The sequence below is a fragment of the Phyllobates terribilis genome, unplaced genomic scaffold (assembly GCF_046119375.1).
Source record: "Phyllobates terribilis strain yellow unplaced genomic scaffold, ASM4611937v1 Scaffold_123__1_contigs__length_5148117, whole genome shotgun sequence".
Classification (NCBI taxonomy): domain Eukaryota; kingdom Metazoa; phylum Chordata; class Amphibia; order Anura; family Dendrobatidae; genus Phyllobates; species Phyllobates terribilis.
The window spans coordinates 1,529,782-1,556,945 of NW_027362883.1; the positions used below are offsets into that span (position 1 = coordinate 1,529,782).

Consider the following 27,164-nt stretch of genomic DNA (forward strand, 5'->3'; position numbering starts at 1 on the left):
CTGCTGGGGAGTGTGTCATCTTCGGATGTATCAGATCTGGAGGTAGACCCATCTTCTCCGGCAGTAGAGAATGAGGGCGGAGGGAAGAGCCCTGCACTAAATGTTAGAAGATGATCCGCTCAATGTCCCTGAATGTTCAGGGGTTTAACGACCTATATAAGAGAACTGCTTTATATGATTTTTTAAATAATGAAAATATTGATTTTATCTTTCTACAAGAATGTAATTTGACAAAAAAAATAAGCTATGAATATTTACAGGGTATATGGAAGGGTAACTTATGCTTTTCTGGTGGGAACGAGTCAAAAAGTGATGGTGTGGGGTTTTTATGCTCTAAAGATTGGGAGATTGTAAATTATGAAGAGATATACCCTGGGAGGATTTTAAGAATTGATGTGCAGAAAAATGGGAAGAAAGTGAGGTGTTTTAATGTGTATGCAAATGCAGAAAAAGCCTTGAGATTACATTTGTTTGAACTGTTGCAGCTGTTTTTACCTGGAGTAGATCCATTAGTTTTAGGTGGGGATTTTAATTGTCATTTAAAAAATGTAAAAGATGGGTCAGCTTCATGTCTTAGAAATATTTTAGCAGCTTTTAATCTTAAAGATACATGGGCATTAGATGGACAAAAAAAGGAGCATGAAGTCACTTGGGTGGGGAGAGGTGTTTCATCCAGAATAGATTATATTTTTATATCTCAAGCCCTAACATGCTCAGGTTTTAAAACGCATTCAACACCTTTTTCAGATCATAAAATAATAGAATGTAGTTTTAAAATAGAATCAGATGTGGATAAAAGACCGTCACACTGGAAATTTAATGTATCCCTACTACAAGACGAGGTGGTTATGGAAGGTTTTAAAAAGCTGTATGAAAAACTGAAGCTAAAAAAAACGTTTTTTAAATCTATTTTTAATTGGTGGGATTTTGTCAAGAAGGAGGTAAAAATATTTTTTATTAAAGAAGGAAAGAAGAAAGCTGCTGCAAAACGTATTTTTTATAATGATCTTAATGCTAAACTGCAATGTTTTTTTCACCTCGAAAATAACGGATGTGATCTGCAGGAGGCGATCCGAACAACAAAAGAAAAGATCCAAAACTGCCTGAAAGAAAAAGGTAAAGAAATTATTTTTAATTCCCGAGTAAAAGTTTTAGACGAGGATGAAAAATGCACAAAATTCTTTTTTAAAAAAATATGTGACAAGAAGGATTATATGAAGGTTTTGGAAGGAGAAACAAGTTTGGAGGGGAAGAAGATGAAAGCAAAAGAATTTTATGATGATTTATTTTCTGTTAAAAACACGGATGTGTCTCTAAAAAAACATTTTTTAGAAGGACTGGAAAAAAATTTTAATGCGGAAGATAAATCTTTTTTAATAGGGAATTTTACTAAAGAGGAAGTTTTTAATACAATTAATACGCTACAAAATAACAAAACGCCAGGAGCAGATGGACTACCTGTTGAATTTTACAAGTGTTTATGGGAGATCATGGGTGAGGATTTTTATGAAGTAATTTTAGAAGCAGAAGCATCTTTTAGTGTCCCAGAGTCGTGGTGGGAGGGTCTTATTGTTTTATTATTTAAGAAAGGAAATAAAGAACTGATTAAAAATTGGAGACCAATAACCCTTTTAAATACGGACTGTAAGGTATATGCAAAGTTACTAGCAAATAGATTAAAAAAGGTAATCGGCTCAGTAATAGAAGTGGATCAGACGTGTGCAGTGCCAAATCGGAGAATCAGCGACTCATTGATTTTAATCAGGGATGTTTTATGGGATGTTTTAGACAGAAAGCAAAAGCTTGCTCTAATTACTTTGGATTTTGAAAAAGCGTACAATAGAGTTGCCCATGATTTTTTATTTGCAGTTTTAGAGAAAATGGGATGCCCGGATGTTTTTAGCAAACGTATTAAATCTCTTTACAAATCATGTTTTAGCAAAATATCTATTAATGGTTTTTTATCTGATAATGTAAAAATAAACTGTGGCGTTAAACAGGGGTGTCCCTTATCCCCTATTCTTTTTATTTGTGCAATTGAACCACTTTTAGCAGCTTTTAGGAGAGATAAGGTAATCAATGGTTTTTTTATTCCCGGGAGTTGCAATGAACAAGTTAAAGTGGTGGCATATATGGATGATGTGACGGTTTTAGTTAAAGACACTAGAAGCATGAACAGAGCCATAAGAACAGTGGATTGGTTTGGGGGCGCATCGGGTTTTAAAATTAACATGGAAAAATCTGGTATTTTAACTGTTGGTGATTTTATTGTAGATTCTGAGTGTAAATTAACAAGAATGAATGAAGTAAAAATTTTAGGTATTTATTTCTCAGAGTCAGGTGGTAATGTAAGAAATTGGGAGTCTCTGCTGGAAAGAGTTAAGAAAAAGATTACTTTCTGGCAGTTGAGAGATCTTACCCTGGAAGGAAAAATTTTAATTATTAGACAGGTTTTACTCCCAATGTTTTTATATGTCTCAACAGTTTTTATCCCCCAAAATAATATCATGAAGAGAGTTATTAAGGTATGTTTTAATTTTTTATGGAGATCCAAGATGGAAAGAGTAAAGAGAGAGGAGATATATAAATCAAAGAAAAAAGGTGGGAAAGGTTTTCCGGATATTAGGTCCTTTTTATATGCAAAGTATGTAGCGAACTGTGTATGCACTTTATTAGGACCAGGCTCTAAGCTAAAGTTGTTTTCTATATATAATTTAGGTTTCTATATTAGAAATTATAAATGGTTGGAGATGTCTCTAAATAGGCCTTATAGGTTTTTACCTCCAGGAAATTATATTGTTTTAGAAAAAATTTTAAGAGATTTTAAACTTAAGATGGTCGAAATAAATGTTCTTAAATGCCATAAAAAAATCCTAAAAATCCTGGAAGAGAGAATAGGTATCAGTCCTGTGGAACTTTTTTCATTCAAAATTGTGGAAAGAATCTGGATGAATGTAAATTATAGTGTGTTATCTAATGAACACAGGGATTTACTCTGGTGTATAGTAAAAGACTGCCTGCCAACCCGTGAGTTCCAACACAGGCGTGGGTTGGTAAGATCTGAAGTGTGCCCAAGATCCAGGTGTGGGAATAGTGAAACACCCATGCACATCTTCTGGAATTGTAATTTTGCACAGACAATATGGAGGAAAGTGTGCAATATAGTGAGAGCTGTGAGTACTGTTAATTTTTTGGATTTTAACAGAGTATTTTATGGGATGGGGATAAGAGAGGAGGATTTTAAAATTGTATGGATTATTATTGCATGTGTGAAGGCGGCATTGTGGAAAGCAAGGAACATTTTAGTGTTTAAACATAAGGAAGTAACAGTCGACCAGTGTATTAAATTATGTCTAAGTTATTTGTACATGTATTTCTGGAGGGACAAAATGACGCTTGGCAAGGTGAAAGCAAATGAGAAATGGAAACAATGTAAATGGAATGAACTTACCTTGTAAGATTTGATTTTTTGAAAACCTGTGGAAAAACAAAAAAAGAAGAACAAAAACAAACAAAAAAAAATAGCCAAAACTATATAATTTAAAAAAAAAAAAAAAAAAAAGAGGGAAAAAATAAATAAATATATATATATAAAAGAAAAAGAAAATAAAAGATTTGGAGAAGTATTAAAATTGGTAGAATGCACGATGATGGATTTGAGTCTTCTTATCTTTTTGTTGATTCCAAGACTTTGTAATCTGAGTGTAAAAAAAAAAAAAAAAAAAAAAAAAAAAAAAAATCTGTTCTTATCAGTTTAATATCTGATACGTCCCCTATCTGGGGACCATATATTAAATGGATTTTTAGAACAGGGAGATGGAAAAAGAGCTTGCTCTGTCCACTCCACGCATTGACCTGGTATTGCAGTATCTCCAGGACCGGTGCACCCCTTCTTTAATGCAGTTTCTAAAATCAGAAAGAATTGAATTCAATGTTTTTTGTTCATTTTGCTTGTTTGTCGGATTTTGGGATGGACTCTTTGGCTTTGCTTTTCTTCTCCTCATTGGATTTTTCATGTTCAAAGTTGCAGAAGCCAGATTACAAGCTCATTTTGGTTCAACTTCAGCAACTGTGCATTGCATTGCCATGTAATGTGATGCAATGCTATCTTTCTAGCTCTCCCTTTTTACTTCCTTTTGGATAAACAGACATATTAGGCAAGCATTTTGGAGCTTTCACCTAAATAACTACAGGTGGTGAGATAAGCTGCACAATATAATTGACCTTTCAGTATATTGTTGCACACACACCATCTATTTAGCAAATGCCCTTGTTATCAACAGCAGCCTTTTAAACTCACCTGAGCTAACAGGTATGTGCGCTGGTTACTCTGCTGCGCTTAAAATTTCTTTTTTGGTTTGCTACAATGCCTTTTCTGAAACGTTGTCTCCTTCTGCTGGAACACTGACTTCTTTCATTTAATGCCTGCAGACTATAAAAGAGAACCCAACCCAAAAAGTTTGGTTGATTAGTCTGTGGCATTCTGTTAAACTGTTGCTTATGGTGGTCTCTGTGAGCTTCTCAGCGACATTCAGCCAGCCAGGTATCCTGCCTGCAGTAGATGGAATGTGGCAATGGAACGCTGGCTGCGCGTGTCATAATAGGCTCTGAGCCTTTATATACCTGTGCACAGCAGCAGCCACCTTCAGTCTGCTGCTGGACAGCCAGCAGCAGCAGCAGCAGGAGAGGTATGTAATCAGGAGCCCTCCTGCTAAGGGTAGACAGCTGCTCGTTCCACCCCACCCCCCGCCTTAATTGGTTCTCCTCCCTTCCAACGGTGTTGAGGCGGGTGGGAACAGCAGGGGGTGAAGGTGCTGTGTTTAAAGAGGTGGAGTTATGCAGATCTAAAACGCGTGGATTGCAGCAGCAGCAAGCCGAAAAGTGCAGGCATGTAAGGGATCTAGAGGTTGACAACATGTCTTCTTAACGGGAGTCCAGGAGCTCATCTCCACAAATGGACTTTTCAGGATCCTTGGGTGGCTCCGTAGTTTGAAACCAATTCTGATTATCGCTTCTCGGCCTTTTGGCTAAGATCAAGTGTAGTATCTGTTCTTATCAGTTTAATATCTGATACGTCCCCTATCTGGGGACCATATATTAAATGGATTTTTAGAACAGGGAGATGGAAAAAGAGCTTGCTCTGTCCACTCCACGCATTGACCTGGTATTGCAGTATCTCCAGGATCGGTGCACCCCTTCTTTAATGCAGTTTCTAAAATCAGAAAGAATTGAATTCAATGTTTTTTGTTCATTTTGCTTGTTTGTCGGATTTTGGGATGGACTCTTTGGCTTTGCTTTTCTTCTCCTCATTGGATTTTTCATGTTCAAAGTTGCAGAAGCCAGATTACAAGCTCATTTTGGTTCAACTTCAGCAAGTGTGCATTGCATTGCCATGTAATGTGATGCAATGCTATCTTTCTAGCTCTCCCTTTTTACTTCCTTTTGGATAAACAGACATATTAGGCAAGCATTTTGGAGCTTTCACCTAAATAACTACAGGTGGTGAGATAAGCTGCACAATATAATTGACCTTTCAGTATATTGTTGCACACACACCATCTATTTAGCAAATGCCCTTGTTATCAACAGCAGCCTTTTAAACTCACCTGAGCTAACAGGTATGTGCGCTGGTTACTCTGCTGCGCTTAAAATTTCTTTTTTGGTTTGCTACAATGCCTTTTCTGAAACGTTGTCTCCTTCTGCTGGAACACTGACTTCTTTCATTTAATGCCTGCAGACTATAAAAGAGAACCCAACCCAAAAAGTTTGGTTGATTAGTCTGTGGCATTCTGTTAAACTGTTGCTTATGGCGGTCTCTGTGAGCTTCTCAGCGACATTCAGCCAGCCAGGTATCCTGCCTGCAGTAGATGGAATGTGGCAATGGAACGCTGGCTGCGCGTGTCATAATAGGCTCTGAGCCTTTATATACCTGTGCACAGCAGCAGCCACCTTCAGTCTGCTGCTGGACAGCCAGCAGCAGCAGCAGCAGGAGAGGTATGTAATCAGGAGCCCTCCTGCTAAGGGTAGACAGCTGCTCGTTCCACCCCACCCCCCGCCTTAATTGGTTCTCCTCCCTTCCAACGGTGTTGAGGCGGGTGGGAACAGCAGGGGGTGAAGGTGCTGTGTTTAAAGAGGTGGAGTTATGCAGATCTAAAACGCGTGGATTGCAGCAGCAGCAAGCCGAAAAGTGCAGGCATGTAAGGGATCTAGAGGTTGACAACATGTCTTCTTAACGGAAGTCCAGGAGCTCATCTCCACAAATGGACTTTTCAGGATCCTTGGGTGGCTCCGTAGTTTGAAACCAATTCTGGTTATCGCTTCTCGGCCTTTTGGCTGCGATCTGTAGTGGGTTGCGTCATTTGGCCAAGGTGATCTAGGTGGATCTTTGCACTCGGCCTTCTGGATCTTGGTCCAGCTGCTGCTATTGGGTGTGGAGCAAAGTCTAGATTTGCCTTTTCTTCCTGGAGGACGGTTCTTTTTCGTGGTGTGGAGGTCGGTAGGACGAAGAGGATTGAAATCCGGGTGGAGCTGCGATCTGCTGTGTCGTTTTTTTTCCTGATCATCTGTGGAAAAAGAAGGAGGAAAAGAATATGGAATCGAAGAGGCCATTTGGAGGTAGGAGGGAAAATCGGGAGAACAATTCCAATGACTATTTTTCAGAGGATTATCCTTTGAAGGATACACTCCGTTTGTTGGTGGCTCCTGGTTATCGGCAGGAAAAGGATTCCGAGTTTATCTTCAGAGAGATTTGTAAATTTCTGAAGATTGAAAAGGAGGAACTTTTTTGTTTTCAATCTTTTTTTTCGAGAGGGATATATGATTTAACTTTAATGGGGAACTCTCAGTGTGAAAGAGCCTATACTCTCTATGAAGTTAATAGGGAGAACGAGCTTTTTGTTGGAGTGAGAGTGATTCCCTCCTTTCAGTTCTCCATGAAACTGCTAACAATACATTTGTTCAGTCCATTTGTTACTGATAGTGAAGTAATAAACTATCTAAGTGCATATTGTGAGAAAGTTATCCCAAGAAAACGTGGGGAAACTAGGTTCGGAGTGTGGAACGGAAAAAGGGTTTTTCTGGTAGCCTTCAAGAAGGACCCAGAAGAAGAAGGTGGGGTACTTAGACCACCACCAAATGTCTATGTTAATCGTAGCCGTGGATATCTGTTTTTTTCGGGTATGCCTAATTACTGTTATGGGTGCCGTAAATATGGACATTTGGATATTGTGTGCAAAAAGTGTTGTAGGTGTCCCGGTTCAGCTCATCAGGAGGATGCATGTCCAAATAAGAAGAAAGGAGGCGAGGAGGAGATGGATACTTCATCAGAACATCGGCAGAATGAAGCCGAGGATGGTGAGGAAGCAAGTGAAAAGAGAACTGATGAGCAGGAAATGGAGGAGGTGAGAAAAGTAAAGAAGAAGAAAACACCGGAAGAAGAGAAGAGAAAGAAAGAAGAGAGAGGGAGGAGGTCGGAGGAGGATGAGAAAAGAAAGATGGAAGAAAGGAAGAAGGAGAAGGAGTTAGAAGAAGATAAGAACAGAGAAGAGCAGAAGAAAGAAGGTCGGGAGAAGGAAGAGCAGAAGAAAGAAGAAAAGAAGAAAGAAGAAAAGAAGAATGAAGAACAGAGGATTGAAGAATTGAAGTCTGTGCTGGTGGGTGTGGGACAATTAATGCAGAAAGTCCCTCCACCAAGCAAAGAGAGTAATATAAAAGAACAAGGGGGTGAAGTAAAAAAGGGAGGCGCAGGGGGAAAGGTGGTGGTAGTGAAAAGTCAAAGCCTGCCTGTAATAGGGCCTTCCCCTAGGGAGTTTTTATCTCAGAGTATACCCTGTGGTCAGGAAAGGATGGATTCATCAAAAATTTTGAAAAGAAGTGTAGATGATAAAGAGCGTGGTGTAGGGCCATGTGTAGTAAAAGTATTTGCTTGTGAAAAGGATTTTGACATTTCCAGTACATCAGAGTCGGAAGGGCTGAGTATCGATGAAAGTGCTTTGCAATCCGATGAGGGCGGGGGAGATAGCCCGGTGCCAGTCACTAAAAGATGATCAGGGCGGCTTCCCTGAATGTTCAGGGTTTCAATGACTTATATAAAAGAACTGTGATTTATGACTATTTTAATAATGAAAATTTTGATTTTGTATTTCTTCAAGAATGTAATTTGTCAAAGAAGTTAAATTATGATTTTTTACGGGGTATATGGAAGGGTAATTTATGTTTTTCAGGCGGGAATGAATTCAGAAGTGATGGGGTTGGTTTTATATGTTCCAGGGAATGGGAGATTACCAACTACGAAGAAATATACCCTGGTAGGATTCTAAGAGTGGATGTAGAAAGGAATGGGAAGAAATATAGATGTTTTAATATTTATGCCAATACAGAAAAAGTTTTAAGGTTACATTTGTTTGAAATTTTGCAGCTTTTTATCCCAGGTGTAGTTCCAGTAATTTTAGGGGGAGATTTTAATTGTCAACTAAATAATGTAAAAGATGGTTCGGTTTCTTGTCTCAAGGGTATTTTATCTTCTTTTAACCTAAAAGATGCTTGGTGGTTGGACGGGCAGAAGAAGGAGTATGAAATTACTTGGGAAGGAAGAGGTTGTTCCTCGAGAATAGATTATTTGTTTATATCCAAGGATTTTACTTGTTCTAATTTTAAAACGCATAAAGCACCTTTTTCTGATCATAGAATAATTGAATGTACACTGATGGTAGAGGCGGATGAGGGAAAAAGGCCATCTCATTGGAAACTGAATGTATCATTGTTACAGCATAAGGAGGTAAGGGAGGATTTTAAATTTTTCTTTGAGAAACTGAAATTAGAAAAGAAATGTTTTGACTCTACTTTTAAATGGTGGGACTACATGAAAAAGGAAGTTAAATTATTCTTTATGGAAGTAGGCAAGAGGAAAGCTGCGGATAAGCGACAGTCATACAATAACCTTAATGCAAATCTACAGTGTCTGTATCAGTTTAGGAATAATGGAGTTAATGTGGAGGAGGAAATTATGGTGACGAAGGAAAAAATTCAAAAATGTCTGAGAGAAAAAGGAAAAGAAATTATCTTTAATTCTCGTGTGAAGGTGTTGGAGGAAGACGAGAAATGTACTAAATTCTTTTTTAAAAAAATCTGTGAGAAAAAGGCCTTTATGGGGGTTTTAGAGGGGGAAAGGAGTTTGGAGGGGAAAAAGATGAAAGTGAAAGAATTTTATGATAACCTGTTTTCAGCAAAAAATACAGATAGGTCTTTGAAGGAGCATTTTTTAGGAGGGTTGGATAAGTGTTTTACTAAGGAAAATAAATTATTATTATCAGAGGGTATTTCAAAAGAAGAAGTTTTTAATACAGTTAATACATTGCAAAACGGTAAGACACCAGGGTCGGATGGGTTACCCATTGAGTTTTATAAAATATTATGGGATATTGTGGGGAATGAATTTTATGAAATGTTTTTAAAAGTTGAGTCTTTATGTCGTGTCCCGGAGTCATGGTTGGAGGGGGTAATTGTTTTATTATACAAAAGAGGTGATAGAGAATTGCTAAAAAACTGGAGACCGATTACTCTTTTAAATACAGATTATAAAGTTTATGCGAAGCTGTTGGCAAATAGATTAAAGAAAGTGGTGAGTTCGGTGATAGATATAGACCAAACGTGTGCAGTTCCAACGCGGAAGATCAGTGACTCGTTGATTTTAATTAGAGACATAATATGGGATGTTTCCGATAGAAGACAGAAGATGGCGTTAATTACTCTGGATTTTGAAAAGGCTTATGATAGAGTCGCCCATGATTTTTTATTCGATGTTTTAAGGAGAATGGGTTGCCCGGATGATTTTAGTAAACGTATTAAATCCTTGTATCAAGCATGTTTTAGTAAAGTATCTGTAAATGGGTTTTTATCTGGAAGTGTAAAGATTAATTGTGGGGTGAAACAGGGATGCCCCTTATCCCCTATTCTTTTTATCTGTGCGATTGAGCCTCTTTTAACTGCTTTTAGGAAAGACAAAGTGATTAATGGTTTTTTTATTCCTGGGAGTTGGGGAGAGCAGGTTAAAGTGGTGGCTTTTATGGATGATGTGACTGTTTTTGTAAAAGATTTAAGAAGTATGAATAGGGTTTTAAGAACGGTTGAATGGTTTGGGGCGGCATCAGGTTTTAAGATCAATTTGGAGAAATCTGGTGTTTTAACGATGGGCGGTTTTATCTTAGAATCCGATTGTAAATTATTGAGAGTCTTTGAAGCAAAGATTTTAGGCATCTATTTTTCGGAAGAGTGTGGAAATGTAAAAAATTGGGAATCACTGTTGGAGAGGGTTAGGAAAAAGGTGTCTTTTTGGAATCTGAGAGAGCTAACGTTGGAAGGGAAGATTTTAATTATCAAGCAGGTTTTACTCCCAATGATTTTATATGTTGCAACCATTTTTATTCCACCTGTCAATGCGATGAAAAAAATTATTAAAGTATGTTTTAATTTTTTATGGAGATCAAAAATGGAAAGGGTTAAGCGCGAAGAATTGTATAAGCCAAAAAAGAAAGGCGGTAAAGGTTATCCTGATATCAAAGCCTTTTTATATGCAAAGTATATGGCAAACTGCATAAATATTTTATTAGGGTCAGAATCGAAGCTTAAAGCCTTTTCTATTTATAATTTGGGTTTCTATATAAGAAAATATAAGTGGGTGGACATGAGATTGAATAGACCTTATAGATTTTTACCCCCAAGTAACTATGTTGTGCTGGAAAAGATTTTGAGAGATTATGATCTAAAAGGTTTTGATCTTAAGGTACTGAGGTGTCATAAAAAGATATTACAAGTCTTGGAAGGAAGGTTAAACACTAGTCCAGTGGAGCACTTTATGCCAAAGATAGTGGACAGGATTTGGCTGAATGTAAACTATGTGTTCTTATCAAATGAACATAAAGATTTGTTATGGTGTATAATAAAGGATTGCTTACCGACACGAGAATTTCAGCATAGACGTGGTCTTGTTCGTTTTGAAAAATGTCCAAGACAGAGATGTGGAGGTAGTGAGACTCCTATGCACGTATTCTGGAATTGCGAGTTTGCACAAAAAGTCTGGAGGAAAATGTGCAATCTGATTAAAGCTGTGAGTAATGTTAATTTTTTAGATTTTAACAGGGTGTTCTATGGGATGGGTGTAAAGGAAGAAGATTTTAAGGTGGTGTGGGTGATAATAACATGTGTAAAGATGGCAATTTGGAAGGTGAGAAACATTTTGATTTTTAAACATAATGAAGTGTCTGTTGAACAGTGTATTAAGTTGTGTCTAAGTTATTTATTTATGTATTTTTGGAAGGACAAAATGGTTTTGGGCATAAGAAAAGCAGATGTATTGTGGAAGCAAAATGAATGGAATATACTTACTGTGTAGCCTTTGTTGTCATTGAAAATCTTTTTCTGGAAAAATACAAATATTAATTACAGGAAAAAAAAAAAAAGTTAAAAAGAAAGTTAAGAAAAAGGAAAGAAGGAAATATATGTATATATATATGTATATATATAAAAAAAAAAAAAAAAAAAAAAAACACACGATGATGGATTTGAGTCTTAGTTTTTGCTTATAAAGATGTAAGACTTTGTAATCTGAGTGTAAAAAAAAAAAAAAAAAATCTGTTCTTATCAGTTTAATATCTGATACGTCCCCTATCTGGGGACCATATATTAAATGGATTTTTAGAACAGGGAGATGGAAAAAGAGCTTGCTCTGTCCACTCCACGCATTGACCTGGTATTGCAGTATCTCCAGGACCGGTGCACCCCTTCTTTAATGCAGTTTCTAAAATCAGAAAGAATTGAATTCAATGTTTTTTGTTCATTTTGCTTGTTTGTCGGATTTTGGGATGGACTCTTTGGCTTTGCTTTTCTTCTCCTCATTGGATTTTTCATGTTCAAAGTTGCAGAAGCCAGATTACAAGCTCATTTTGGTTCAACTTCAGCAACTGTGCATTGCATTGCCATGTAATGTGATGCAATGCTATCTTTCTAGCTCTCCCTTTTTACTTCCTTTTGGATAAACAGACATATTAGGCAAGCATTTTGGAGCTTTCACCTAAATAACTACAGGTGGTGAGATAAGCTGCACAATATAATTGACCTTTCAGTATATTGTTGCACACACACCATCTATTTAGCAAATGCCCTTGTTATCAACAGCAGCCTTTTAAACTCACCTGAGCTAACAGGTATGTGCGCTGGTTACTCTGCTGCGCTTAAAATTTCTTTTTTGGTTTGCTACAATGCCTTTTCTGAAACGTTGTCTCCTTCTGCTGGAACACTGACTTCTTTCATTTAATGCCTGCAGACTATAAAAGAGAACCCAACCCAAAAAGTTTGGTTGATTAGTCTGTGGCATTCTGTTAAACTGTTGCTTATGGCGGTCTCTGTGAGCTTCTCAGCGACATTCAGCCAGCCAGGTATCCTGCCTGCAGTAGATGGAATGTGGCAATGGAACGCTGGCTGCGCGTGTCATAATAGGCTCTGAGCCTTTATATACCTGTGCACAGCAGCAGCCACCTTCAGTCTGCTGCTGGACAGCCAGCAGCAGCAGCAGCAGGAGAGGTATGTAATCAGGAGCCCTCCTGCTAAGGGTAGACAGCTGCTCGTTCCACCCCACCCCCCGCCTTAATTGGTTCTCCTCCCTTCCAACGGTGTTGAGGCGGGTGGGAACAGCAGGGGGTGAAGGTGCTGTGTTTAAAGAGGTGGAGTTATGCAGATCTAAAACGCGTGGATTGCAGCAGCAGCAAGCCGAAAAGTGCAGGCATGTAAGGGATCTAGAGGTTGACAACATGTCTTCTTAACGGGAGTCCAGGAGCTCATCTCCACAAATGGACTTTTCAGGATCCTTGGGTGGCTCCGTAGTTTGAAACCAATTCTGATTATCGCTTCTCGGCCTTTTGGCTAAGATCAAGTGTAGTATCTGTTCTTATCAGTTTAATATCTGATACGTCCCCTATCTGGGGACCATATATTAAATGGATTTTTAGAACAGGGAGATGGAAAAAGAGCTTGCTCTGTCCACTCCACGCATTGACCTGGTATTGCAGTATCTCCAGGATCGGTGCACCCCTTCTTTAATGCAGTTTCTAAAATCAGAAAGAATTGAATTCAATGTTTTTTGTTCATTTTGCTTGTTTGTCGGATTTTGGGATGGACTCTTTGGCTTTGCTTTTCTTCTCCTCATTGGATTTTTCATGTTCAAAGTTGCAGAAGCCAGATTACAAGCTCATTTTGGTTCAACTTCAGCAACTGTGCATTGCATTGCCATGTAATGTGATGCAATGCTATCTTTCTAGCTCTCCCTTTTTACTTCCTTTTGGATAAACAGACATATTAGGCAAGCATTTTGGAGCTTTCACCTAAATAACTACAGGTGGTGAGATAAGCTGCACAATATAATTGACCTTTCAGTATATTGTTGCACACACACCATCTATTTAGCAAATGCCCTTGTTATCAACAGCAGCCTTTTAAACTCACCTGAGCTAACAGGTATGTGCGCTGGTTACTCTGCTGCGCTTAAAATTTCTTTTTTGGTTTGCTACAATGCCTTTTCTGAAACGTTGTCTCCTTCTGCTGGAACACTGACTTCTTTCATTTAATGCCTGCAGACTATAAAAGAGAACCCAACCCAAAAAGTTTGGTTGATTAGTCTGTGGCATTCTGTTAAACTGTTGCTTATGGCGGTCTCTGTGAGCTTCTCAGCGACATTCAGCCAGCCAGGTATCCTGCCTGCAGTAGATGGAATGTGGCAATGGAACGCTGGCTGCGCGTGTCATAATAGGCTCTGAGCCTTTATATACCTGTGCACAGCAGCAGCCACCTTCAGTCTGCTGCTGGACAGCCAGCAGCAGCAGCAGGAGAGGTATGTAATCAGGAGCCCTCCTGCTAAGGGTAGACAGCTGCTCGTTCCACCCCACCCCCCGCCTTAATTGGTTCTCCTCCCTTCCAACGGTGTTGAGGCGGGTGGGAACAGCAGGGGGTGAAGGTGCTGTGTTTAAAGAGGTGGAGTTATGCAGATCTAAAACGCGTGGATTGCAGCAGCAGCAAGCCGAAAAGTGCAGGCATGTAAGGGATCTAGAGGTTGACAACATGTCTTCTTAACGGGAGTCCAGGAGCTCATCTCCACAAATGGACTTTTCAGGATCCTTGGGTGGCTCCGTAGTTTGAAACCAATTCTGGTTATCGCTTCTCGGCCTTTTGGCTAAGATCAAGTGTAGTATCTGTTCTTATCAGTTTAATATCTGATACGTCCCCTATCTGGGGACCATATATTAAATGGATTTTTAGAACAGGGAGATGGAAAAAGAGCTTGCTCTGTCCACTCCACGCATTGACCTGGTATTGCAGTATCTCCAGGACCGGTGCACCCCTTCTTTAATGCAGTTTCTAAAATCAGAAAGAATTGAATTCAATGTTTTTTGTTCATTTTGCTTGTTTGTCGGATTTTGGGATGGACTCTTTGGCTTTGCTTTTCTTCTCCTCATTGGATTTTTCATGTTCAAAGTTGCAGAAGCCAGATTACAAGCTCATTTTGGTTCAACTTCAGCAACTGTGCATTGCATTGCCATGTAATGTGATGCAATGCTATCTTTCTAGCTCTCCCTTTTTACTTCCTTTTGGATAAACAGACATATTAGGCAAGCATTTTGGAGCTTTCACCTAAATAACTACAGGTGGTGAGATAAGCTGCACAATATAATTGACCTTTCAGTATATTGTTGCACACACACCATCTATTTAGCAAATGCCCTTGTTATCAACAGCAGCCTTTTAAACTCACCTGAGCTAACAGGTATGTGCGCTGGTTACTCTGCTGCGCTTAAAATTTCTTTTTTGGTTTGCTACAATGCCTTTTCTGAAACGTTGTCTCCTTCTGCTGGAACACTGACTTCTTTCATTTAATGCCTGCAGACTATAAAAGAGAACCCAACCCAAAAAGTTTGGTTGATTAGTCTGTGGCATTCTGTTAAACTGTTGCTTATGGCGGTCTCTGTGAGCTTCTCAGCGACATTCAGCCAGCCAGGTATCCTGCCTGCAGTAGATGGAATGTGGCAATGGAACGCTGGCTGCGCGTGTCATAATAGGCTCTGAGCCTTTATATACCTGTGCACAGCAGCAGCCACCTTCAGTCTGCTGCTGGAGAGCCAGCAGCAGCAGCAGCAGGAGAGGTATGTAATCAGGAGCCCTCCTGCTAAGGGTAGACAGCTGCTCGTTCCACCCCACCCCCCGCCTTAATTGGTTCTCCTCCCTTCCAACGGTGTTGAGGCGGGTGGGAACAGCAGGGGGTGAAGGTGCTGTGTTTAAAGAGGTGGAGTTATGCAGATCTAAAACGCGTGGATTGCAGCAGCAGCAAGCCGAAAAGTGCAGGCATGTAAGGGATCTAGAGGTTGACAACATGTCTTCTTAACGGGAGTCCAGGAGCTCATCTCCACAAATGGACTTTTCAGGATCCTTGGGTGGCTCCGTAGTTTGAAACCAATTCTGGTTATCGCTTCTCGGCCTTTTGGCTAAGATCAAGTGTAGTATCTGTTCTTATCAGTTTAATATCTGATACGTCCCCTATCTGGGGACCATATATTAAATGGATTTTTAGAACAGGGAGATGGAAAAAGAGCTTGCTCTGTCCACTCCACGCATTGACCTGGTATTGCAGTATCTCCAGGACCGGTGCACCCCTTCTTTAATGCAGTTTCTAAAATCAGAAAGAATTGAATTCAATGTTTTTTGTTCATTTTGCTTGTTTGTCGGATTTTGGGATGGACTCTTTGGCTTTGCTTTTCTTCTCCTCATTGGATTTTTCATGTTCAAAGTTGCAGAAGCCAGATTACAAGCTCATTTTGGTTCAACTTCAGCAACTGTGCATTGCATTGCCATGTAATGTGATGCAATGCTATCTTTCTAGCTCTCCCTTTTTACTTCCTTTTGGATAAACAGACATATTAGGCAAGCATTTTGGAGCTTTCACCTAAATAACTACAGGTGGTGAGATAAGCTGCACAATATAATTGACCTTTCAGTATATTGTTGCACACACACCATCTATTTAGAAAATGCCCTTGTTATCAACAGCAGCCTTTTAAACTCACCTGAGCTAACAGGTATGTGCGCTGGTTACTCTGCTGCGCTTAAAATTTCTTTTTTGGTTTGCTACAATGCCTTTTCTGAAACGTTGTCTCCTTCTGCTGGAACACTGACTTCTTTCATTTAATGCCTGCAGACTATAAAAGAGAACCCAACCCAAAAAGTTTGGTTGATTAGTCTGTGGCATTCTGTTAAACTGTTGCTTATGGCGGTCTCTGTGAGCTTCTCAGCGACATTCAGCCAGCCAGGTATCCTGCCTGCAGTAGATGGAATGTGGCAATGGAACGCTGGCTGCGCGTGTCATAATAGGCTCTGAGCCTTTATATACCTGTGCACAGCAGCAGCCACCTTCAGTCTGCTGCTGGACAGCCAGCAGCAGCAGCAGCAGGAGAGGTATGTAATCAGGAGCCCTCCTGCTAAGGGTAGACAGCTGCTCGTTCCACCCCACCCCCCGCCTTAATTGGTTCTCCTCCCTTCCAACGGTGTTGAGGCGGGTGGGAACAGCAGGGGGTGAAGGTGCTGTGTTTAAAGAGGTGGAGTTATGCAGATCTAAAACGCGTGGATTGCAGCAGCAGCAAGCCGAAAAGTGCAGGCATGTAAGGGATCTAGAGGTTGACAACATGTCTTCTTAACGGGAGTCCAGGAGCTCATCTCCACAAATGGACTTTTCAGGATCCTTGGGTGGCTCCGTAGTTTGAAACCAATTCTGGTTATCGCTTCTCGGCCTTTTGGCTAAGATCAAGTGTAGTATCTGTTCTTATCAGTTTAATATCTGATACGTCCCCTATCTGGGGACCATATATTAAATGGATTTTTAGAACAGGGAGATGGAAAAAGAGCTTGCTCTGTCCACTCCACGCATTGACCTGGTATTGCAGTATCTCCAGGACCGGTGCACCCCTTCTTTAATGCAGTTTCTAAAATCAGAAAGAATTGAATTCAATGTTTTTTGTTCATTTTGCTTGTTTGTCGGATTTTGGGATGGACTCTTTGGCTTTGCTTTTCTTCTCCTCATTGGATTTTTCATGTTCAAAGTTGCAGAAGCCAGATTACAAGCTCATTTTGGTTCAACTTCAGCAACTGTGCATTGCATTGCCATGTAATGTGATGCAATGCTATCTTTCTAGCTCTCCCTTTTTACTTCCTTTTGGATAAACAGACATATTAGGCAAGCATTTTGGAGCTTTCACCTAAATAACTACAGGTGGTGAGATAAGCTGCACAATATAATTGACCTTTCAGTATATTGTTGCACACACACCATCTATTTAGCAAATGCCCTTGTTATCAACAGCAGCCTTTTAAACTCACCTGAGCTAACAGGTATGTGCGCTGGTTACTCTGCTGCGCTTAAAATTTCTTTTTTGGTTTGCTACAATGCCTTTTCTGAAACGTTGTCTCCTTCTGCTGGAACACTGACTTCTTTCATTTAATGCCTGCAGACTATAAAAGAGAACCCAACCCAAAAAGTTTGGTTGATTAGTCTGTGGCATTCTGTTAAACTGTTGCTTATGGCGGTCTCTGTGAGCTTCTCAGCGACATTCAGCCAGCCAGGTATCCTGCCTGCAGTAGATGGAATGTGGCAATGGAACGCTGGCTGCGCGTGTCATAATAGGCTCTGAGCCTTTATATACCTGTGCACAGCAGCAGCCACCTTCAGTCTGCTGCTGGACAGCCAGCAGCTGCAGCAGCAGGAGAGGTATGTAATCAGGAGCCCTCCTGCTAAGGGTAGACAGCTGCTCGTTCCACCCCACCCCCCGCCTTAATTGGTTCTCCTCCCTTCCAACGGTGTTGAGGCGGGTGGGAACAGCAGGGTGTGAAGGTGCTGTGTTTAAAGAGGTGGAGTTATGCAGATCTAAAACGCGTGGATTGCAGCAGCAGCAAGCCGAAAAGTGCAGGCATGTAAGGGATCTAGAGGTTGACAACATGTCTTCTTAACGGGAGTCCAGGAGCTCATCTCCACAAATGGACTTTTCAGGATCCTTGGGTGGCTCCGTAGTTTGAAACCAATTCTGGTTATCGCTTCTCGGCCTTTTGGCTAAGATCAAGTGTAGTATCTGTTCTTATCAGTTTAATATCTGATACGTCCCCTATCTGGGGACCATATATTAAATGGATTTTTAGAACAGGGAGATGGAAAAAGAGCTTGCTCTGTCCACTCCACGCATTGACCTGGTATTGCAGTATCTCCAGGACCGGTGCACCCCTTCTTTAATGCAGTTTCTAAAATCAGGAAGAATTGAATTCAATGTTTTTTGTTCATTTTGCTTGTTTGTCGGATTTTGGGATGGACTCTTTGGCTTTGCTTTTCTTCTCCTCATTGGATTTTTCATGTTCAAAGTTGCAGAAGCCAGATTACAAGCTCATTTTGGTTCAACTTCAGCAACTGTGCATTGCATTGCCATGTAATGTGATGCAATGCTATCTTTCTAGCTCTCCCTTTTTACTTCCTTTTGGATAAACAGACATATTAGGCAAGCATTTTGGAGCTTTCACCTAAATAACTACAGGTGGTGAGATAAGCTGCACAATATAATTGACCTTTCAGTATATTGTTGCACACACACCATCTATTTAGCAAATGCCCTTGTTATCAACAGCAGCCTTTTAAACTCACCTGAGCTAACAGGTATGTGCGCTGGTTACTCTGCTGCGCTTAAAATTTCTTTTTTGGTTTGCTACAATGCCTTTTCTGAAACGTTGTCTCCTTCTGCTGGAACACTGACTTCTTTCATTTAATGCCTGCAGACTATAAAAGAGAACCCAACCCAAAAAGTTTGGTTGATTAGTCTGTGGCATTCTGTTAAACTGTTGCTTATGGCGGTCTCTGTGAGCTTCTCAGCGACATTCAGCCAGCCAGGTATCCTGCCTGCAGTAGATGGAATGTGGCAATGGAACGCTGGCTGCGCGTGTCATAATAGGCTCTGAGCCTTTATATACCTGTGCACAGCAGCAGCCACCTTCAGTCTGCTGCTGGACAGCCAGCAGCAGCAGCAGCAGGAGAGGTATGTAATCAGGAGCCCTCCTGCTAAGGGTAGACAGCTGCTCGTTCCACCCCACCCCCCGCCTTAATTGGTTCTCCTCCCTTCCAACGGTGTTGAGGCGGGTGGGAACAGCAGGGGGTGAAGGTGCTGTGTTTAAAGAGGTGGAGTTATGCAGATCTAAAACGCGTGGATTGCAGCAGCAGCAAGCTGAAAAGTGCAGGCATGTAAGGGATCTAGAGGTTGACAACATGTCTTCTTAACGGGAGTCCAGGAGCTCATCTCCACAAATGGACTTTTCAGGATCCTTGGGTGGCTCCGTAGTTTGAAACCAATTCTGGTTATCGCTTCTCGGCCTTTTGGCTGCGATCTGTAGTGGGTTGCGTCATTTGGCTAAGGTGATCTAGGTGGATCTTTGCACTCGGCCTTCTGGATCTTGGTCCAGCTGCTGCTATTGGGTGTGGAGCAAAGTCTAGATTTGCCTTTTCTTCCTGGAGGACGGTTCTTTTTCGTGGTGTGGAGGTCGGTAGGACGAAGAGGATTGAAATCCGGGTGGAGCTGCGATCTGCTGTGTCGTTTTTTTTCCTGATCATCTGTGGAAAAAGAAGGAGGAAAAGAATATGGAATCGAAGAGGCCATTTGGAGGTAGGAGGGAAAATCGGGAGAACAATTCCAATGACTATTTTTCAGAGGATTATCCTTTGAAGGATACACTCCGTTTGTTGGTGGCTCCTGGTTATCGGCAGGAAAAGGATTCCGAGTTTATCTTCAGAGAGATTTGTAAATTTCTGAAGATTGAAAAGGAGGAACTTTTTTGTTTTCAATCCTTTTTTTCGAGAGGGATATATGATTTAACTTTAATGGGAAACTCTCAGTGTGAAAGAGCCTATACTCTCTATGAAGTTAATAGGGAGAACGAGCTTTTTGTTGGAGTGAGAGTGATTCCCTCCTTTCAGTTCTCCATGAAACTGCTAACAATACATTTGTTCAGTCCATTTGTTACTGATAGTGAAGTAATAAACTATCTAAGTGCATATTGTGAGAAAGTTATCCCAAGAAAACGTGGGGAAACTAGGTTCGGAGTGTGGAACGGAAAAAGGGTTTTTCTGGTAGCCTTCAAGAAGGACCCAGAAGAAGAAGGTGGGGTACTTAGACCACCACCAAATGTCTATGTTAATCGTAGCCGTGGATATCTGTTTTTTTCGGGTATGCCTAATTATTGTTATGGGTGCCGTAAATATGGACATTTGGATATTGTGTGCAAAAAGTGTTGTAGGTGTCCCGGTTCAGCTCATCAGGAGGATGCATGTCCAAATAAGAAGAAAGGAGGCGAGGAGGAGATGGATACTTCATCAGAACATCGGCAGAATGAAGCCGAGGATGGTGAGGAAGCAAGTGAAAAGAGAACTGATGAGCAGGAAATGGAGGAGGTGAGAAAAGTAAAGAAGAAGAAAACACCGGAAGAAGAGAAGAGAAAGAAAGAAGAGAGAGGGAGGAGGTCGGAGGAGGATGAGAAAAGAAAGATGGAAGAAAGGAAGAAGGAGAAGGAGTTAGAAGAAGATAAGAACAGAGAAGAGCAGAAGAAAGAAGGTCGGGAGAAGGAAGAGCAGAAGAAAGAAGAAAAGAAGAAAGAAGAAAAGAAGAATGAAGAACGGAGGATTGAAGAATTGAAGTCTGTGCTGGTGGGTGTGGGACAATTAATGCAGAGAGTCCCTCCACCAAGCAAAGAGAGTAATATAAAAGAACAAGGGGGTGAAGTAAAAAAGGGAGGCGCAGGGGGAAAGGTGGTGGTAGAGAAAAGTCAAAGCCTGCCTGTAATAGGGCCTTCCCCTAGGGGGTTTTTATCTCAGAGTATACCCTGTGGTCAGGAAAGGATGGATTCATCAAAAATTTTGAAAAGAAGTGTAGATGATAAAGAGCGTGGTGTAGGGCCATGTGTAGTAAAAGTATTTGCTTGTGAAAAGGATTTTGACATTTCCAGTACATCAGAGTCGGAAGGGCTGAGTATCGATGAAAGTGCTTTGCAATCCGATGAGGGCGGGGGAGATAGCCCGGTGCCAGTCACTAAAAGATGATCAGGGCGGCTTCCCTGAATGTTCAGGGTTTCAATGACTTATATAAAAGAACTGTGATTTATGACTATTTTAATAATGAAAATTTTGATTTTGTATTTCTTCAAGAATGTAATTTGTCAAAGAAGTTAAATTATGATTTTTTACGGGGTATATGGAAGGGTAATTTATGTTTTTCAGGCGGGAATGAATTCAGAAGTGATGGGGTTGGTTTTATATGTTCCAGGGAATGGGAGATTACCAACTACGAAGAAATATACCCCGGTAGGATTCTAAGAGTGGATGTAGAAAGGAATGGGAAGAAATATAGATGTTTTAATATTTATGCCAATACAGAAAAAGTTTTAAGGTTACATTTGTTTGAAATTTTGCAGCTTTTTATCCCAGGTGTAGTTCCAGTAATTTTAGGGGGAGATTTTAATTGTCAACTAAATAATGTAAAAGATGGTTCGGTTTCTTGTCTCAAGGGTATTTTATCTTCTTTTAACCTAAAAGATGCTTGGTGGTTGGACGGGCAGAAGAAGGAGTATGAAATTACTTGGGAAGGAAGAGGTTGTTCCTCGAGAATAGATTATTTGTTTATATCCAAGGATTTTACTTGTTCTAATTTTAAAACGCATAAAGCACCTTTTTCTGATCATAGAATAATTGAATGTACACTGATGGTAGAGGCGGATGAGGGAAAAAGGCCGTCTCATTGGAAACTGAATGTATCATTGTTACAGCATAAGGAGGTAAGGGAGGATTTTAAATTTTTCTTTGAGAAACTGAAATTAGAAAAGAAATGTTTTGACTCTACTTTTAAATGGTGGGACTACATGAAAAAGGAAGTTAAATTATTCTTTATGGAAGTAGGCAAGAGGAAAGCTGCGGATAAGCGACAGTCATACAATAACCTTAATGCAAATCTACAGTGTCTGTATCAGTTTAGGAATAATGGAGTTAATGTGGAGGAGGAAATTATGGTGACGAAGGAAAAAATTCAAAAATGTCTGAGAGAAAAAGGAAAAGAAATTATCTTTAATTCTCGTGTGAAGGTGTTGGAGGAAGACGAGAAATGTACTAAATTCTTTTTTAAAAAAATCTGTGAGAAAAAGGCCTTTATGGGGGTTTTAGAGGGGGAAAGGAGTTTGGAGGGGAAAAAGATGAAAGTGAAAGAATTTTATGATAACCTGTTTTCAGCAAAAAATACAGATAGGTCTTTGAAGGAGCATTTTTTAGGAGGGTTGGATAAATGTTTTACTAAGGAAAATAAATTATTATTATCAGAGGGTATTTCAAAAGAAGAAGTTTTTAATACAGTTAATACATTGCAAAACGGTAAGACACCAGGGTCGGATGGGTTACCCATTGAGTTTTATAAAATATTATGGGATATTGTGGGGAATGAATTTTATGAAATGTTTTTAAAAGTTGAGTCTTTATGTCGTGTCCCGGAGTCATGGTTGGAGGGGGTAATTGTTTTATTATACAAAAGAGGTGATAGAGAATTGCTAAAAAACTGGAGACCGATTACTCTTTTAAATACAGATTATAAAGTTTATGCGAAGCTGTTGGCAAATAGATTAAAGAAAGTGGTGAGTTCGGTGATAGATATAGACCAAACGTGTGCAGTTCCAACGCGGAAGATCAGTGACTCGTTGATTTTAATTAGAGACATAATATGGGATGTTTCCGATAGAAGACAGAAGATGGCGTTAATTACTCTGGATTTTGAAAAGGCTTATGATAGAGTCGCCCATGATTTTTTATTCGATGTTTTAAGGAGAATGGGTTGCCCGGATGATTTTAGTAAACGTATTAAATCCTTGTATCAAGCATGTTTTAGTAAAGTATCTGTAAATGGGTTTTTATCTGGAAGTGTAAAGATTAATTGTGGGGTGAAACAGGGATGCCCCTTATCCCCTATTCTTTTTATCTGTGCGATTGAGCCTCTTTTAACTGCTTTTAGGAAAGACAAAGTGATTAATGGTTTTTTTATTCCTGGGAGTTGGGGAGAGCAGGTTAAAGTGGTGGCTTTTATGGATGATGTGACTGTTTTTGTAAAAGATTTAAGAAGTATGAATAGGGTTTTAAGAACGGTTGAATGGTTTGGGGCGGCATCAGGTTTTAAGATCAATTTGGAGAAATCTGGTGTTTTAACGATGGGCGGTTTTATCTTAGAATCCGATTGTAAATTATTGAGAGTCTTTGAAGCAAAGATTTTAGGCATCTATTTTTCGGAAGAGTGTGGAAATGTAAAAAATTGGGAATCACTGTTGGAGAGGGTTAGGAAAAAGGTGTCTTTTTGGAATCTGAGAGAGCTAACGTTGGAAGGGAAGATTTTAATTATCAAGCAGGTTTTACTCCCAATGATTTTATATGTTGCAACCATTTTTATTCCACCTGTCAATGCGATGAAAAAAATTATTAAAGTATGTTTTAATTTTTTATGGAGATCAAAAATGGAAAGGGTTAAGCGCGAAGAATTGTATAAGCCAAAAAAGAAAGGTGGTAAAGGTTATCCTGATATCAAAGCCTTTTTATATGCAAAGTATATGGCAAACTGCATAAATATTTTATTAGGGTCAGAATCGAAGCTTAAAGCCTTTTCTATTTATAATTTGGGTTTCTATATAAGAAAATATAAGTGGGTGGACATGAGATTGAATAGACCTTATAGATTTTTACCCCCAAGTAACTATGTTGTGCTGGAAAAGATTTTGAGAGATTATGATCTAAAAGGTTTTGATCTTAAGGTACTGAGGTGTCATAAAAAGATATTACAAGTCTTGGAAGGAAGGTTAAACACTAGTCCAGTGGAGCACTTTATGCCAAAGATAGTGGACAGGATTTGGCTGAATGTAAACTATGTGTTCTTATCAAATGAACATAAAGATTTGTTATGGTGTATAATAAAGGATTGCTTACCGACACGAGAATTTCAGCATAGACGTGGTCTTGTTCGTTTTGAAAAATGTCCAAGACAGAGTTGTGGAGGTAGTGAGACTCCTATGCACGTATTCTGGAATTGCGAGTTTGCACAAAAAGTCTGGAGGAAAATGTGCAATCTGATTAAAGCTGTGAGTAATGTTAATTTTTTAGATTTTAACAGGGTGTTCTATGGGATGGGTGTAAAGGAAGAAGATTTTAAGGTGGTGTGGGTGATAATAACATGTGTAAAGATGGCAATTTGGAAGGTGAGAAACATTTTGATTTTTAAACATAATGAAGTGTCTGTTGAACAGTGTATTAAGTTGTGTCTAAGTTATTTATTTATGTATTTTTGGAAGGACAAAATGGTTTTGGGCATAAGAAAAGCAGATGTATTGTGGAAGCAAAATGAATGGAATATACTTACTGTGTAGCCTTTGTTGTCATTGAAAATCTTTTTCTGGAAAAATACAAATATTAATTACAGGAAAAAAAAAAAAGTTAAAAAGAAAGTTAAGAAAAAGGAAAGAAGGAAATATATATGTATATATATATATATATATATATATATATATAAAAAAAAAAAAAAAACACACGATGATGGATTTGAGTCTTGGTTTTTGCTTTTAAAGATGTAAGACTTTGTAATCTGAGTGTAAAAAAAAAAAAATCTGTTCTTATCAGTTTAATATCTGATACGTCCCCTATCTGGGGACCATATATTAAATGGATTTTTAGAACAGGGAGATGGAAAAAGAGCTTGCTCTGTCCACTCCACGCATTGACCTGGTATTACAGTATCTCCAGGACCGGTGCACCCCTTCTTTAATGCAGTTTCTAAAATCAGAAAGAATTGAATTCAATGTTTTTTGTTCATTTTGCTTGTTTGTCGGATTTTGGGATGGACTCTTTGGCTTTGCTTTTCTTCTCCTCATTGGATTTTTCATGTTCAAAGTTGCAGAAGCCAGATTACAAGCTCATTTTGGTTCAACTTCAGCAACTGTGCATTGCATTGCCATGTAATGTGATGCAATGCTATCTTTCTAGCTCTCCCTTTTTACTTCCTTTTGGATAAACAGACATATTAGGCAAGCATTTTGGAGCTTTCACCTAAATAACTACAGGTGGTGAGATAAGCTGCACAATATAATTGACCTTTCAGTATATTGTTGCACACACACCATCTATTTAGCAAATGCCCTTGTTATCAACAGCAGCCTTTTAAACTCACCTGAGCTAACAGGTATGTGCGCTGGTTACTCTGCTGCGCTTAAAATTTCTTTTTTGGTTTGCTACAATGCCTTTTCTGAAACGTTGTCTCCTTCTGCTGGAACACTGACTTCTTTCATTTAATGCCTGCAGACTATAAAAGAGAACCCAACCCAAAAAGTTTGGTTGATTAGTCTGTGGCATTCTGTTAAACTGTTGCTTATGGCGGTCTCTGTGAGCTTCTCAGCGACATTCAGCCAGCCAGGTATCCTGCCTGCAGTAGATGGAATGTGGCAATGGAACGCTGGCTGCGCGTGTCATAATAGGCTCTGAGCCTTTATATACCTGTGCACAGCAGCAGCCACCTTCAGTCTGCTGCTGGACAGCCAGCAGCAGCAGCAGCAGCAGGAGAGGTATGTAATCAGGAGCCCTCCTGCTAAGGGTAGACAGCTGCTCGTTCCACCCCACCCCCCGCCTTAATTGGTTCTCCTCCCTTCCAACGGTGTTGAGGCGGGTGGGAACAGCAGGGGGTGAAGGTGCTGTGTTTAAAGAGGTGGAGTTATGCAGATCTAAAATGCGTGGATTGCAGCAGCAGCAAGCCGAAAAGTGCAGGCATGTAAGGGATCTAGAGGTTGACAACATGTCTTCTTAACGGGAGTCCAGGAGCTCATCTCCACAAATGGACTTTTCAGGATCCTTGGGTGGCTCCGTAGTTTGAAACCAATTCTGGTTATCGCTTCTCGGCCTTTTGGCTAAGATCAAGTGTAGTATCTGTTCTTATCAGTTTAATATCTGATACGTCCCCTATCTGGGGACCATATATTAAATGGATTTTTAGAACAGGGAGATGGAAAAAGAGCTTGCTCTGTCCACTCCACGCATTGACCTGGTATTGCAGTATCTCCAGGACCGGTGCACCCCTTCTTTAATGCAGTTTCTAAAATCAGAAAGAATTGAATTCAATGTTTTTTGTTCATTTTGCTTGTTTGTCGGATTTTGGGATGGACTCTTTGGCTTTGCTTTTCTTCTCCTCATTGGATTTTTCATGTTCAAAGTTGCAGAAGCCAGATTACAAGCTCATTTTGGTTCAACTTCAGCAACTGTGCATTGCATTGCCATGTAATGTGATGCAATGCTATCTTTCTAGCTCTCCCTTTTTACTTCCTTTTGGATAAACAGACATATTAGGCAAGCATTTTGGAGCTTTCACCTAAATAACTACAGGTGGTGAGATAAGCTGCACAATATAATTGACCTTTCAGTATATTGTTGCACACACACCATCTATTTAGCAAATGCCCTTGTTATCAACAGCAGCCTTTTAAACTCACCTGAGCTAACAGGTATGTGCGCTGGTTACTCTGCTGCGCTTAAAATTTCTTTTTTGGTTTGCTACAATGCCTTTTCTGAAACGTTGTCTCCTTCTGCTGGAACACTGACTTCTTTCATTTAATGCCTGCAGACTATAAAAGAGAACCCAACCCAAAAAGTTTGGTTGATTAGTCTGTGGCATTCTGTTAAACTGTTGCTTATGGCGGTCTCTGTGAGCTTCTCAGCGACATTCAGCCAGCCAGGTATCCTGCCTGCAGTAGATGGAATGTGGCAATGGAACGCTGGCTGCGCGTGTCATAATAGGCTCTGAGCCTTTATATACCTGTGCACAGCAGCAGCCACCTTCAGTCTGCTGCTGGACAGCCAGCAGCAGCAGCAGCAGCAGGAGAGGTATGTAATCAGGAGCCCTCCTGCTAAGGGTAGACAGCTGCTCGTTCCACCCCACCCCCCGCCTTAATTGGTTCTCCTCCCTTCCAACGGTGTTGAGGCGGGTGGGAACAGCAGGGGGTGAAGGTGCTGTGTTTAAAGAGGTGGAGTTATGCAGATCTAAAATGCGTGG

At 40.0% G+C, this 27,164-nt stretch overlaps 7 non-coding genes and 3 pseudogenes across 7 annotated transcripts; all 10 read left to right on the forward strand.

The window, feature by feature from the left end:
• Nucleotides 1–3,666: 3,666 nt before the first annotated feature.
• On the forward strand, nucleotides 3,667–3,892 carry LOC141202555 (U2 spliceosomal RNA; annotated as a pseudogene).
• A 1,115-nt stretch (nucleotides 3,893–5,007) lies between these two features.
• Nucleotides 5,008–5,198, forward strand: LOC141201837 (U2 spliceosomal RNA). The gene has a single exon (XR_012273131.1). It is a non-coding gene; the product is annotated as a U2 spliceosomal RNA (small nuclear RNA).
• Nucleotides 5,199–11,565: 6,367 nt separating this feature from the next.
• Nucleotides 11,566–11,780, forward strand: LOC141202567 (U2 spliceosomal RNA; annotated as a pseudogene).
• A 1,115-nt stretch (nucleotides 11,781–12,895) lies between these two features.
• On the forward strand, nucleotides 12,896–13,086 carry LOC141201954 (U2 spliceosomal RNA). The gene has a single exon (XR_012273242.1). It is a non-coding gene; the product is annotated as a U2 spliceosomal RNA (small nuclear RNA).
• A 1,112-nt stretch (nucleotides 13,087–14,198) lies between these two features.
• On the forward strand, nucleotides 14,199–14,389 carry LOC141201825 (U2 spliceosomal RNA). Its single transcript, XR_012273120.1, has one exon. It is a non-coding gene; the product is annotated as a U2 spliceosomal RNA (small nuclear RNA).
• A 1,115-nt stretch (nucleotides 14,390–15,504) lies between these two features.
• Nucleotides 15,505–15,695, forward strand: LOC141201827 (U2 spliceosomal RNA). Its single transcript, XR_012273121.1, has one exon. It is a non-coding gene; the product is annotated as a U2 spliceosomal RNA (small nuclear RNA).
• Nucleotides 15,696–16,810: 1,115 nt separating this feature from the next.
• LOC141201828 (U2 spliceosomal RNA) lies at nucleotides 16,811–17,001 on the forward strand. The gene has a single exon (XR_012273122.1). It is a non-coding gene; the product is annotated as a U2 spliceosomal RNA (small nuclear RNA).
• Nucleotides 17,002–18,116: 1,115 nt separating this feature from the next.
• LOC141201829 (U2 spliceosomal RNA) lies at nucleotides 18,117–18,307 on the forward strand. Its single transcript, XR_012273123.1, has one exon. It is a non-coding gene; the product is annotated as a U2 spliceosomal RNA (small nuclear RNA).
• Nucleotides 18,308–24,683: 6,376 nt separating this feature from the next.
• Nucleotides 24,684–24,887, forward strand: LOC141202563 (U2 spliceosomal RNA; annotated as a pseudogene).
• Nucleotides 24,888–26,005: 1,118 nt separating this feature from the next.
• On the forward strand, nucleotides 26,006–26,196 carry LOC141201830 (U2 spliceosomal RNA). The gene has a single exon (XR_012273124.1). It is a non-coding gene; the product is annotated as a U2 spliceosomal RNA (small nuclear RNA).
• Nucleotides 26,197–27,164: the final 968 nt, after the last annotated feature.